At 32.0% G+C, this 14,834-nt stretch overlaps 1 protein-coding gene across 1 annotated transcript in view; it reads right to left on the bottom strand.

The window, feature by feature from the left end:
• Nucleotides 1-14,834, bottom strand: part of gukh (GUK-holder) — a 126,719-nt gene that overhangs the window by 108,656 nt on the left and 3,229 nt on the right. The window lies entirely within an intron of this gene.

Genomic DNA, 14,834 nt, shown 5'->3' with positions numbered 1-14,834 from the left:
AGCGTATTACGTCAATGTCGCAGTGAAGCAAATCTTACAACCTATTTGCTTGACGTATTTACTCTAAGCCAGTTCGATTCCAATAATCTCCCCTCTTCCTTCCTTCCTCAAACGACAAAGTGCGGTTGAGTTCGAACAAAGGGCGCAACTTCCGATCAGCTGCCACGACACCCCTCGCTTTATGAGGCTTCGGGGTAAAATTAACTTGTCCTAACATATACTATGAGAACTGATAAAAAACCATTTGCTCGTTAATGTTACCATTTCGTTCAACAAATTAAAAACCATATATTTTTTAAAATATACGGTGAATACAGCACTGCAATTTTAAAGTATTAAAATAGATAAACAATACAAAAAATGACATGTTCATTCAGTGAATTTACTTGATAAAAAATTATTAGATTAAGAAAGACAAGTAGATAAATTGCAAAATTTACATAATTTGCACATGTTCTACAAAAATGCTGATAAAATAAAATTAGTGGCATTACGTATCCAATGAACTTTGAATTTGCTAAATGGCAGAGTATTTTTTGTAAACAAAACATGTAATGTGTAATAAAAATAAAGTATATTTATAAAAGCGACTGCTATTAAGCAGAAAATCTGCATATAGCGCATAGCAGCGTTGGACCGTATTTTACGATATTACACGATATTAATAAAGATTAATGTACGATATATAAATATTGTTAGTCATATATACCATACATGCATTTCCGGTACGATACACAAAGGCACATGTACATTTATACATACTTTATATGTTGTTATAAAAAAGTTATGCGAAAACTTGTTGACGTTAAAAATTTATTTTGTTGACGAAGTATAATACTTTTGTATTTTGTATGCCTGTTAATTACTTGACATAGGATACGTCGATTACTGTACGTATCTTTTTTGCGCTCGTCAGGGCCCCGTCTGCTAATTAACGGGAAACTACTGCCAGTGTAGACTATTAGGTTCGCTAGCTTTCTTACATAATTGCATGCATGCGGTAGAAATTATCTTAAGTACGCGGTCACTGAATCTCAAATTAAAAGATGTAATGAGAAATTTTTTTTATGTATGTATGGCGAGTGAACGATAAAATTGTTAAAAATATTACGATTGCCGTAAAGATTCCCATGAAGTGAGGTCATTAAATATTGAATTTGATCAATTGAAAAGAAGGATTTATTATCAATTTTTCTTTATTATCATTATAGTGATTTCAGCCGTAAGATATCCATTGCTGATCATAGACATTCCCATAAGTACCATGTCTGCATCCAGGGTGTTCCGGCGACCGTAACAAGGACGTTTCTCCATCTTTTAAGTGGAAGTCCTGCGCTGGGTTTGCCAGTCTTTTATCTCCACTCCAAAACCTTAATGCCTTAATGTTCTTTTTAAGCCTTATTTGATCTCGTAAAGAAATACGTGCATATACCGCGGGCAAACGGAGAAACTAGATAAATCCAGCAAATTTTATATACTTAACAAGCTATAAAGCTTAATATGAAGGGAATATTTAATAATGTTGCCGACTCCAATCGGGCATAAAATAAAAAAAAATAGTCTTTAGGAATAACTAATAAAGATTTTGTAAAATCACGGCTTATAATCTCGTAGTAAAAATGGTAGTAAATATTTAATTGTACCATACCGCCTTAATGGGTGGGGTGCGCTAAATGTATTACTGAGAAATCGTCTGACTTATTACGTCATAAGCACCACTGCACACACATGATTACTTACGCCCTCCGATCTTTGCCGATCATTTCCGAGTAACATTGTGCGGTTTAATTGATGAAAACATTACTTAAACGCCTACCTTTATCATATAAATCGCGTTTATTTTTGATAATCAGGTGTCTTGTTTGATTAACAAAGGTTATCGCATTATCGTAAAGGATCGTCGCATTTAAACAGATATGATAACGTACACATTTTTGGTAATTTCAAACAAAAAAAAAAAAAACATATACCATTACATACCAAGCGATCGCTCTTGAGAATGTAACATTAATTTATTTATTCTATTAGAATGTAATATGCCGATAACTTCTGGCGATACAAATTCTGCAGGGACAGATTGTAAACTGTAATTAATTATAATTTGTATTGATCCGAATTTGCAAACGCTTTTCCTTACTTTATTATAATTACGTTATTTATTGTATCCGAAAACATTGGCATTTGGATAGGTTTGTACATGCAAATGTATTGACCGCAAATTAGCTTTACATCTTTATCATCCTATATTCTATACTATTATCCGTCAACAGAACACCTCTTATTAGATAACAAACATATATAAGAATTTATTTATAAGCCCATCAGAAACTTGATTAAGTTTAATAGTGTAATTTTGTACACAATAGTAAATTTCGGGCCACTGAATATCGCTCCACAATGACCGAAAAGGTTGGTGACAGACTGTCATGATAATGTCTTCGCTTGGGTTAAATGAACATAAAATAATCCGACAATAAGATTAAAGACAATAAATTCGACCAATCTTAGTGCCGAAATAATACAGACAAAGTTAATATAACTTTAACGATCAAAATAATGTTACTCCACTAACATAAAATTAAGTAGCATACACAAGTCTAAGTCCGCTTCCTACGCAACCTAGATCTCATATTTCAAGTTCATACTTCATATTATGATTGTTATTCTAACAAATATAAAATAATGTGTTATTAATAAAATAATATTTTTATTGTTCCACCGGTAGTAAAATATTCTTGAGTTATCCGGTGGTTAAGTGTTTTAACTTGGAACGAAGGTCGCAGGTTTGATTGTACTCTTCATCATAATCATTCAGCAGTAAGACAACCATTGCAAGACATAGGCCTCTCCTACCGGTTTTCCGCCGCCCGCATCTATCGACTTCCTGCAACCTTGACTGTTCGGTCCTCCTGGTTCCTACTTATGCCTTGTGCTACGTCGATGAATCTGGGTCTACTGCGGATATCTTCATTTCTAGACAATTGCTCTGTATTGATATAATGAGGTGGATTATCAAATGAAACTGTTCAGAATATGGAAAAATTAAACCGTGTTCTGAGTAAAAAACTTTTACAAAAGTTTGCAGCGAAAACTTAGAACTAATGTTGCTAACCCAACGCTACAAGCGCGGTTGGTTTAATATCACATGATAAAGGTTGCGTTTTCAAATAATAATGCTCTTAATTGTTACGTCAAATAACGCAGCTTATAAAATAATGGCAAAAATTTTTCTACATTACATTCTGAAGGAAAAATATTAAATTCATCAAAATTATCCCTTTTTATCTAAAACATTTTCATGGTTATTTTTATTTATTTATAGGTCATCCGTCGCCGCGATATAAAAATTAATTTTAATTCCTCGTAATAAAACATTCATGTAAAACAGTTAGTTAAATGTAATAGTACTTTGATCTTAAGCGCGCTGTAATTTCTTGTTCATGGCCCGTCGCGAAAGTTGCTCTTGCGAATATCGCGAGATGATTGTTGCAACGTCCTCGGTGGTCCGTGATGAATAGATAAAGACGATGCTCTTTGTTCCGCCGCATTTAGAGTACATAAATGTGCAAATGGCGCCAAGGAAGTAGAGATATAATATACAATTGCTTGTAGTATTTCTTTAAGTAATTACGAAATATTTTTTTATAAATAAACAAACAATTATAAAATAAGTTCTATCGTGTAATTAAAGTTGATAAAGTTTAAATGTATTTAGCTTGTCAAGAACGTTCACTTTCAAATTAAAAATATATTTATTGAAGTGGACATTTACACGAATTTTAGTATTACCAATTATTTTGAAATTATAAGTAGCAAGCTACCACGAGCTCCGAAAGCTGAGAAATGTCGGCCAGATAAATAATCGTTGCTCTTTTTAAATGAAATTTAATAATGTTGTACCACCTTTGCATTACTATCCTTTCATATAGAATTGTTTTGTTGTGTGCAATAAAGTGTAAATTAATAAATAAAATAATTTACGTAAAATCAACTCTGCAATTTGTCAACTAAATTCCAAACACTCAAAGTAAATTTTTTGAATGCTATAATAAGATTTATTTAACAATAAATTTAAACTAACATAAAAATTTGAAAATAGCGTGTACAATGGGACAAAAATGATTGAAATTCATGACATGAACAAATACAAGAGTTCAATTACCGGTGTAAAAGTAAATTGTAATTTTATGTTTTGCTTTACGTACATGGATGTGCTGTGAATGCTCTGAGAGAATGTTCGTCCGGTTTCTCATTGATTCTGAGTGGTGAATTACGCCACAACTCTCTTAAGAAGCAGTGGGAATAACAAAATGTGTACATAAAGAGAATATGGCTTTGTTCCTGTAGTTAAAGCTCCATATTTTTTCAATTCGGAGTTCTAGGAACATTCCAAGAGCGAGCATGGCTGAGAAGACGTATGTATATAATTAGCGTGGGCTGTTAAAGGTCATTGTCACAGCTTCACTGCATAGAAAGGATACAGATTTTAAAATAGACGTATAGACCCATTGTTCTAAACGATTCATTAACATTCAGTATGTTGCCAGGTGTTTTCTTTGTTGCATCAGTGATGTTAATGTGAAAGCACTATGAAAGGATATTAACAAGTGCATTATTCTAATATAGGATCAATATAGAATTTATGTATGTAGTATGTATTTAGAAAAAAAAACTGCAATAAGACATAACATTAGAGATAAATCGTTGTTTTTTTATTTAATGAAAATATTATCGTAAATCTTAAAAGTTCTCGTTTCAGCCCACAGATGCCAACTGCAAGGCTTGGTTGGCAGTATGGTATTAAGCTTTATTATTATGGTACACAGAGGATGTTGCTGCCCATCTTCTGGCAACATGTTTATGAGTAACGGCTATCCTATATAATTAACACAAAAATGGTGAAAGATATTGGAATGTATTCCAGTAAGTGATCACGCGATCTATGATCGCAAGTATTCGTGGTCTGTCGCTGGGCCACCATTGCTCTTAAAAACAATAGCTACTTTTCCTAATATATAAATAAAATATAGTTAAAATGAAATCACGGTGTCTCATTATATGTACATGTATGCATATAACATTTCGTTAAAATTTAATGTCGTTAAAATAATCGTTTTAACCAGAACTGTTTTAACCAAACAGAATAATCATTTACTTGGAACAATGTATAAATTAATTAATAGATACATTTGATATATTTAATGAACATATAATATAACAAACTTAAAACGATTGCTATTTTTTTAACTACATTTATATTTATGACAATATGGCTACACGTTTGATAAGCGAATCTTGTTATTTCTTTGTAATAATCACTTGTTTGATAACGATAGAATTGCAAGCCAGAATATAAGCAAAAATAAAAAAAATTCTCCTTGATCTATCATTCTCTTATTCAATAATCCACTTAAACTTTTCTTTCATTAACCATTCGCGTATGTCTGTTAACTACGATAAATTTTACGTTAAATCTCAGTATTGTATCATTCACAAATTTAACAACGCAATGAGTGGTTAAAAGCTGTAGTTATTACTGGCTACCTGTAGATTTTTGTTCTTAGAATGTTAGCGCACAAAAAATATGCCTTCGCATATTGTTTAAAGATTCCCACAATAAAGCAAGTCGAGAGGGTCGACTATCTCAAGTGGGGTTTTTGTTACTTTTTCTATTTGTGGACTCCAGTGATAAATGCCCAATGCAATGGCATTCGCACCGATTTTGTCTTTCGAGAATGTTTCGTTATTTGTCACATCGATTAGTATAACAAGCGTTATACCAAGTTAGGCGAGTGTTTTTGGTTGCTATTCTTAACCTCATAAATTTTTAATACGGACAAAAATTAAAGATTGTGAACTAAATTGTGATACTAAAAGAATGCGGCGAAAGAAAAGAGGCGATGTGTGTAAGGATTTTGAATGAAAGAAAAGAGTATACAAGAAAATGTAAACTATAAAGAAGATACAGTAAACTATGAATGATGACAGAGGAGAACGCTAATAAAAAAAATATTGAAAATTATTTGAAACTAAAATAAAAACAAACAAAAAAGCCATAGATTTAAGATAGGAGAACAAGAGGCCCACAAAAAGGGGCCAGAAGAGCAAAATAAATCTCATCGATTTTGTGATAAAAATGGCTTTTGATAAAATTAATGTTCGTATAATTCTATAATAGTTAAATCATAGATATATTTAAAATTTAATAGTTTATGCTGCGTCCACTATTAAAGGATAATTTAACAAGTGTTTTTTTTTATAAAATAAATAAGTTAGTTTAGTAAGTAAAGTTCGAAAGTGTGAACCAAATAAGTATTAAAAAAACTCTACCTTAGTTTCTTGCATCGACTTTTCATGTGAATTGAATTCTAAGGCATTTCAACATCGTCGATAACATGTGAACGTCGATACTCATGTAAAGTTTTATCTCTAAGAAATGAGGCAATAGCATCGGATTTGTTTACATTTCAAATCCACATCGTAATGGTATAAAGGTTTGAAGGCGTATTTGGGACTTGAACCTCAATATACAATACATATAGTTATTATCCTTTCCAAAATGTTGTTTAAGTTACTTACCGGAGCATTATATGTAATATTAGGTTTAAAGCAGCTAGATTTGAGTCACGGTGTCAGATTACCTGACGCAGACTTGCTTAATACAGATTGACTGCGGTCATTCAATAGCTTGCAAAACTACACCGAGGAAAGGCGGTATTGGGGACGAAATGCGACACTGACTCTTGTGGCATTAGATTTATACGCGACTTGCTCTGATTATTAACATTGTACAATATTAGCCTTTTACCCTTCGACGCATATGTTAGCGTGACGGCGTTTTTTATACAAGACTAGTGCGATCACATGATGGGAAACGATACGTTCTACCCGTTACTGTGGCGCTAAAAATATTTTTTGTATAAAATTCGAAAGAACCGTTTGCCCTATTAGATCATAACCAAGCGCATTTGCTCAACAAGCCATGAAAAGGACAATGTTCGGGAATTCCCTACGAGATCGAATCAGTTAGAAGGAGATGCGCAGACGAATAAAAGTAACCATAGTCAAGTGATTTAGAGTTAAAGTGTAAATTTAATATGTATAATGGCAATTTCAGTTAGCGATGGGTTATATCAGTCAAAAAAAATATTCATATTTTATTAAAAATGTAGGCATAGTGCATAAGTTCAATATTATTTCAGCTTTAGGACGTCCGTGTGTTCGTTCGACGTGACGTGTGTTCAGCATCTTTCAAATCTATTAGTTGATTCAAAATTTAAAGTTTTTTGAAAATTATATGCTTATAATTAAAAGACGTTATAAGGCGTCTGTATGCCAAAACTCTGTTATATAATATTGGTAATACATCGCGTAACCGATTTAAAGAAATTTATTGAATACGAATGCTAAGGCAACAGTTTAATACTCACACAACTGTGTACAAAATGAGTGTGTGTGTAGGCTTTCACGTGATACGAATAACGAAACAGCTATACTTGCAATTTAAACGAAGTGTCATCATCGTATACGGTATTTCGATGTAATATGAAATGACAGATTCCTATTACAAAAGACAGCTAATACGGTACGCAGTGACGTTGAAAAATTGCCTTACCACCTTGCCGCGTTATAAATTCTAAATCCGTTTTTGTGGCGCGAGTAATTATCGGTTAGAATTACCCGGCGTTTGAACGGGTAACTGGGGCATCTGTAACTGCACTCGACTTTCACTGACAATCATGTTACCAAGTTTGGTTGTTTATTATATTCGCCTATGGTGTTACGAAAGCTGTGTGCTATTTTTTTTCTAATACAGAGCTATGATAAGCCTAGTGCACGTGGTCAAACATAACGATATTAATTTATATCGACTGTAGTTCAATCTTTTTAAAATGTCAATTTTTTAAAAAATTGAAAATATCTGTATTCAAGAAGCCATATACAGACACTTTTAAATCTGTCTTTATTTTAACATTATTAGTTACGCTACCACCTGCTCTGAAACTAAACAATATATTTTAAATATTTCAAATAATAAACTACAGAATCGATTACCACGGTTGTCTTGTTCTTTAACATCGAAAGCCACATTAAGAAACATTCCTTTGACAGTGAAATCAATTGTGAATTGTTAAGGTTTATTTATAACATCATTGATGTTATCTTCATGTTCATCGTCGTTTACTGTGGCATGTTTGAAAACATTCCTACATTTTATATTTTTTATTTGTTTTATGGCTATTGGGTATTTACGATTCTGAAAAATAATTATTGAAAAATGTATTTAAAAGACTAAGGCCATAAATTATACTAAGAAGAACTTCATTCGACTTAGTACTTTATGCCAGAATGATTGATTATTAATGGACAGAGTACCTAGAAATGGTAAGAACACATAGTATGCAAAAAAATGCGTTCACGCCTTTATATATTATGTATTATTTATTTTCCTTTTTGATTTTTTTATAGTGATCTTATATGAGAAAAATGTTACAAGAGTACAATTTGATGGAAACCATAACCAAATTGTACTCTATAGTGATATCTTAAAATATAAAAAAGCTACGACGTTTTTAAGAGCGTCATGATTTGTGAAGTGCCCATAAAATTCTCAGTCACTTTTACAAACTTAATAAATACTTTTACTAAAATTAATTTATAAGCTATATTATCACTTAAAAGATCCTTTGCAATGTATAATTTTTGCTAAATTTTGTTAATCAAAATAATAAAATTATTTACGTGATTATTTTAAGGCATTATAAGGTAGTTTTTTTTTGTAGAAAGCGTATACTGCTTATAAAGATATTAATTGTTTTATCGAGCCTAAGTGTTAGAGTAGGTAAATAATAAAAAATATTTATTAACTTTTCATAAATAACGCAAAACTTAATAATACATTAATAACAAATTGTTTTATTTCAAGCTATTTATTTTTATGTGTTTTATTGTCACCAAAGCTACATGAAGGTGCTGCATTGAAAAATACACTGTATGGTATTAACACTATATTTACAAAGGCAGGTGGATTCTATCCATAGACGGTTTAAAAAAACTAGTTCTTTTTGCCCACGTCTAATAAATATAACCTTTAACGCAATTTACAGAAGGCTGATGTACATAGCCTGGAACCACCTGATGGAATATACAGTGCTTATTTATTGCTAGAAAATTATGTAAAACCAAAATTTATATTAATCCTCCTTCTACGTCATAAAGCTGAAGATGTTTCGTATATATCTTTTAACGCCTCAACACCACAAGCGCATCTCCCTTCAAGTTAAGAGTGAAGTTATAAATCAAATCTTATGTGTTTAGTTATGGATGGTATGACATTAAACGATAAACATGTAATTATCAGCAGAACATAAAAAAGTTAAATTTACCTCGGAACATATTATGTACTGGGAACAAATATTACATATTACATGTATATCTAACTGTACCAGATAATAAAAGATTCAGCGAACTAAATTAAATATTTATACGTCATCATTTTTTTTATTTTCATGATTAAAACCAAATGACGTCTATTGCTGGACAAAGGCCTCTTCAATAGATTTCACATAGTGCCGGTAAGTAGCTGCCTATAACAAGATCTTTTTTTATTGCAGTGTTGTTTGATATATACCCCCGATTTATAAAAAGCTATAAGTTATATATGTAGTTTTGAGGTACAAACTCATCTTACGATCACACATTCATCTATAGATAACCTGAATGGAGGTTGTGGAGCTATATACCATCGAGGCAATAAACACAGAGTTGTATCCTTAGACTTCTGTACTTCTATCGCGGGATATCTAAGATAAATCTGAAAGATGCGGGCTACGGAAACATGGCCTATAATTTTCTCCCCCATATAAACAAGATCAGTGATTTATGTCTGACACAGTCATATCCTCTATTATTATTTAAGCGCGTTAAGAGTATTTATGGTGGTATAAATAGGTTTGGAATGCTATTGGCTTTATAGACTCTATGATATGTCTTATATTTAACATGAGGTCGCATTAAATATTTCGGTGGAGTACACTCACAATTAATATGATGATATTTATGAATTTAATGAATAGTTCTTGGCCAAACAGAGAAAGTTAATAAGTTTATTTATCTTAATTAAGAGTATATTCTGAAACTTGGGTTCGATTCTCGGTATACAATCTTATATAATTCACATTTAGCGCATCAATTATATAGGATTGCCGCTGCACATAAACATTCCACAGGATGAGCAGCAGCGTTCTCTGCGTGTTATAATACCACATTGCAAACGCCAACCCGCCAGCGAAATGTGGCGATTATGGTAAATCCCCCAACGACATATTTGGGGGAGACCTATGCCTTGCAGTCGACGCCTATGAACTAAAACGACGAGAATGAAAGTGGATATTAAGAAGTCAATTCAATAGTTAAATTCAAATCTACACACTGCATAAAATAAATAAAAGAATCATTTAATATCCATCATAATATGTTTAAAAACTATTGTTAGAAAGTATACTTAAGTATATGTTAAAATAGTTTTTACACCTTTTATAATTTTTGGTATAAAATATAAAGTTTTTGTTTTAAAGCCAGCCTAAAGATACCTTAATTGAAGTAATTTTTATTACTTAATAAACTAGAACATATTCTAAAAACAAAATAAATACGACCAAGTAGTTTCAATAGGCATACAGTTCACAAAGTAAATAAAAACTTCGCTGACCGCTGTTGTTAAAAGTTGAATGCACCTTGCGCACTCTGTTGTTAGATCAGCTATGGGAAAATGTCGGAACGTCCGCTTCCATTCATTCTTTGTTTGCAAACATTAACTATTACAGTATCCGTGCTATTAAATAAAATCGTTTGAGAAATCTTTATTTAAATATTTTTACATACTGTACTGAATGATGTGTTGTACAAGTTGAAAAAAAAAACAATTTGATTGTTTATCTCTTGTAATCTAATCGCATATTCGTAAAAAACAAAGGTGACAATAATGATTACCAAACGAAATACAAACAAATGTGAACGACATCTAATTATTAGGTGAAATATTAAAAGGGTTATTTTTCAGATATTTGAGCAGCGGTTTTACGATCGTGATCGTTCACGTATTATAAAGCTTTCATATCGCAAATCTATGACAGATTACATAAGGCTAGCTATACAAGAATATATTTTGTCGATACCAAATATTTTGGGCTCGACCAGTAAAACTATTTTAATAAGCTTATTAATATGCGAAGCGTTTCTCATCTCGCAACATTTGATGACCCATTTCAGAGGTATCGCTTTGTAGTACGACCTTATAGTGTTGCAATCGTTTACAAACCTTGTTAGTAAAACTTGGAACATATACATTTATATATAAAAATCACTTAGAACTGTATTTTAAGAAATATTTATTCATAATTCTGAATACGAAAATTTACTTATTACTTATGTACCAAATTATACTAAACATATTAAAAATAGAGGAAAAAAAACACTCATAACGGGATAACAGAAATTTTAATTGTTTTTTTATTTATTAGATTATTTATCATCACCATTTTAGTCGTACGACGTTCACGAGCAGGGCATTGCCTTCTCTCAAAGATTTTCAATAGCATCGGTTGCAAGCGGCCTGCAATCGGCATCTTCTGTTGACATTAATAAATTCTTCTGTATACTTTATGCCTGGACATCATGTACTGCTCTTGTCGGTCTGTGATTTTCTCTTCAGAACCTTAAAGCCTCCGTGCTCATTAGTTCTGCGCACTGTCTCCATATCCGCTGAATTATGTCGGTTATTTTCTTTTGTCTATGGCTCTATTCGTTTTTGATTCCATTTCATAAAAATTCCGAATATTATCCTTTAAATGGTATCTGAGCATCTCTGAGCTTGTCAATAAGGAACGAAGTGAGTAACAAAGTTTCAGTGCAGTAAGTCATCACCGGTAATACATATTTATAGTAGACTTTTGTCTTAAGGCACTGGGATATTGGATAAGAAGATTATTGGTATATTGCAATATAATTGCCAATGAAACATTTATTGTAACTGGTTTAGTAATAAACGTGACATGAGAACCTGAATCTGAATAGGTCGTGGGTCAGTTCTTACCTAGGAAATAATATTAGTTATTAACAACAATGAAAACTGATAAGCGCGTATCGGCCATCGAACCCTAGGTGTTGCGTAAACGTGGCAACGACAAGTACAAATTGCCTTCTTACTAATTCACTCTGAACTACAGGTTTCTAGTCGGCCACTCACCGCAAATCGGATTAACGATATCTCCTTACTCCGTGTCGGCTGTCCATTACCTAGTTGATAATGCACCATTCATCACAAACTTAACAACTTTGTAAAACGCCGTTTCGAGTTTTGACCGGCTTCGCTTTTAACATACGGTAAAGGTTTGTTCACGTCCTCACAAATCAATAGTTAAATATATCAATCAAGAAAAATTAAATCATATACAGTTTTTATCGATATCTTAACTTGTTATAAAATTGATACATGTAATTATAATTTAAATAAAAGAGTTGTGCTCTGTTAAAAGCATTCAATAATTCTGTCTGAGTTGCCAAGGTTAAGTATTTAATAAATATTTTACCTTAAAGATAATTTAAATTTGTTACATAATAAAGTAACTTTGCTTTTGTGAAAAGACGTTTTACCTAATATTTTAAAACCTCATGAATAACATCGTCTAATTTACTTTAATTAAACTTCTTTATTTCCGATCACCAATTTAAATATATAATACATTGTTGCAAGTTCTCGTTAAATATTTATAAATTTTGTTAATATCTTTTTATTGAATCTTGAATAATGATCATATATTATATCGAATCTTAAATAAAACTTATTTATCATACGACATTAAAGGCTGTGGAATCATGAATAACCATGGCCAGTAGGATGCTGTAAACTTTTACAGATTATTTTTGACAAATGCTTTTTACTAGTAATTCTTTTCAGCCTTACTGAGTCTAAAGTGAGAGAAGACTAAAGAAGCATATTCATATTTCCAGTAACAAAAGTCGGACGCTTCAGAACCACGACGTGGTATTTTATGTTATATACTTTACGGGCTGGATTTTTTTGTTTCTATATTCCTACCGAAAACGCTGTACCGCGCCTGAGGAAACGCGACGAGGTGAGAGCGGAGGAAAATTGAGCATGACGGCAGACTGACGGATTAGAGCGGCCAATACTTTTAACGTTTCGCAACGTGTATACCTAAGGTGTGGTATAGTGGCTTTGGTGGCTTATACTAAACATCCCTAGTGCGTTTTTATCACACTAGTGGGCCGTTCCCGAGTTTTTAGCTGAGAGATTTGGCAATATTTTTCATTTATACAGATTATATATTCATTATAAATTAAATAACTTTAAAACTTTTTATAATGCAAAAGGACAACTTAATATATTTACTGGCCACTTATTAACATCGGTATCCATGAGTCAATGATTGAGGTCAATTGAGTAATAAGCCAAGTCGAATCGACTTGTGAGGTGAGCTTTTTATTGATAGGATTCAAGTGTTGCCGCTCTAATTACGATTAGTTATATTTTTATTTTATTTATCATAATACATTGCACGCGTCAAACATTGAACATATAAACACTGTGACAGACTTGACTTAAGAAACTGAAAGATACAATATTTATCAATGTTAGTCAGATGATATAACGTAAAATGACATAAAAATACGTAATTTTGATTTGAAGTTAATTTTTCGATATAAATGTTACTTTGTAAAACATGTAAATAAATCTTTGTGTTTTACACCTTTGTTATTACACCGATGATAACGTTGTTATTGTCTTTTTATAAGTACTTTATAAACAATGTTATCTGACAAGTGAACGCTAAGGACAATTCGACCTTTAATTTCATCGCGGAACGTTTTGAAATCAATGATTTTAAGTAAACCATTAGTTTCAAGTTATCGTATCTCTCGGATGCCTAAGCTTCCACATAGGGTTGTCAATGTATATATTCAATTTAAAATTACTGTTTAAAATATATATGAAATATTACTATACGTGTAAATTATAATTTATTGTTATATAATGAGTTAAAAAATTATTTGCTGGTAAGTAAAGCAATCTAAGAAAGATATTGTTTTTATATGTGCTCTTTGATGATGGAAAGGTTTTTAAATTTTTGAGATTGAAAAGAAAAATATTGCGTAATAACATAAATACAAGAAAGCATTCAACCCTAACTCAAGCGGATGGGATGTAGTGTTTGGAACGACAGAGACATGGCCGTGCTTGAAATTATCTCGAGCCAAGACGTTTTTATGGTCCGCATTGGAATCTGGGTGTTTTTTCCCATTGCGGGTCCGACCGAACGCCCAAACAGGTTTTTAGATAACGCTCTATAATGCATCAACCGGGAATGTTTTTGTGAAGGCGGCACATTCAAGGCGGTTGTAATGAGTTTAATTCAATGAGCCTGCTTTAAGCGAGATGAGTGTAATGGCTCGCTCAAGATACATTGCGGTTCACGTTATAATAGTTAAGGAATCACTGTAATGACCTAGCATAAGCGTCCATATGCGCTAAATAATCGATGCAGTAGTAAAGTGGTTCAGTTTTATAATACTGAAGTTTGAGCGCACATCAGATGCGATAGTGAATATTTATTAACATAAAATCAATAAAGATGCCTATTTTCTGGTAACATTAAGAAATGCTTTTTCGTCTTAGTTTGCTACACAGGGTGATTACTGTTAGCTTTAAAGGTTTTAAGGGGGTGAGTGCATAGTTCATTTGACAGCAACAAGCTTTTAAACTTTTGTACCTATTTCCAACCTATCTGTATCAAGTGATCTCCTTAAAATAA

This window comes from Battus philenor, unplaced genomic scaffold (genome assembly GCF_028537555.1).
Source record: "Battus philenor isolate CCGP_79_NKW_IND1 unplaced genomic scaffold, ilBatPhil1.0.hap1 SCAF_8, whole genome shotgun sequence".
Taxonomy (NCBI): Eukaryota; Metazoa; Arthropoda; class Insecta; order Lepidoptera; family Papilionidae; genus Battus; species Battus philenor.
This window is presented reverse-complemented; position numbering and strand designations above follow the sequence as displayed.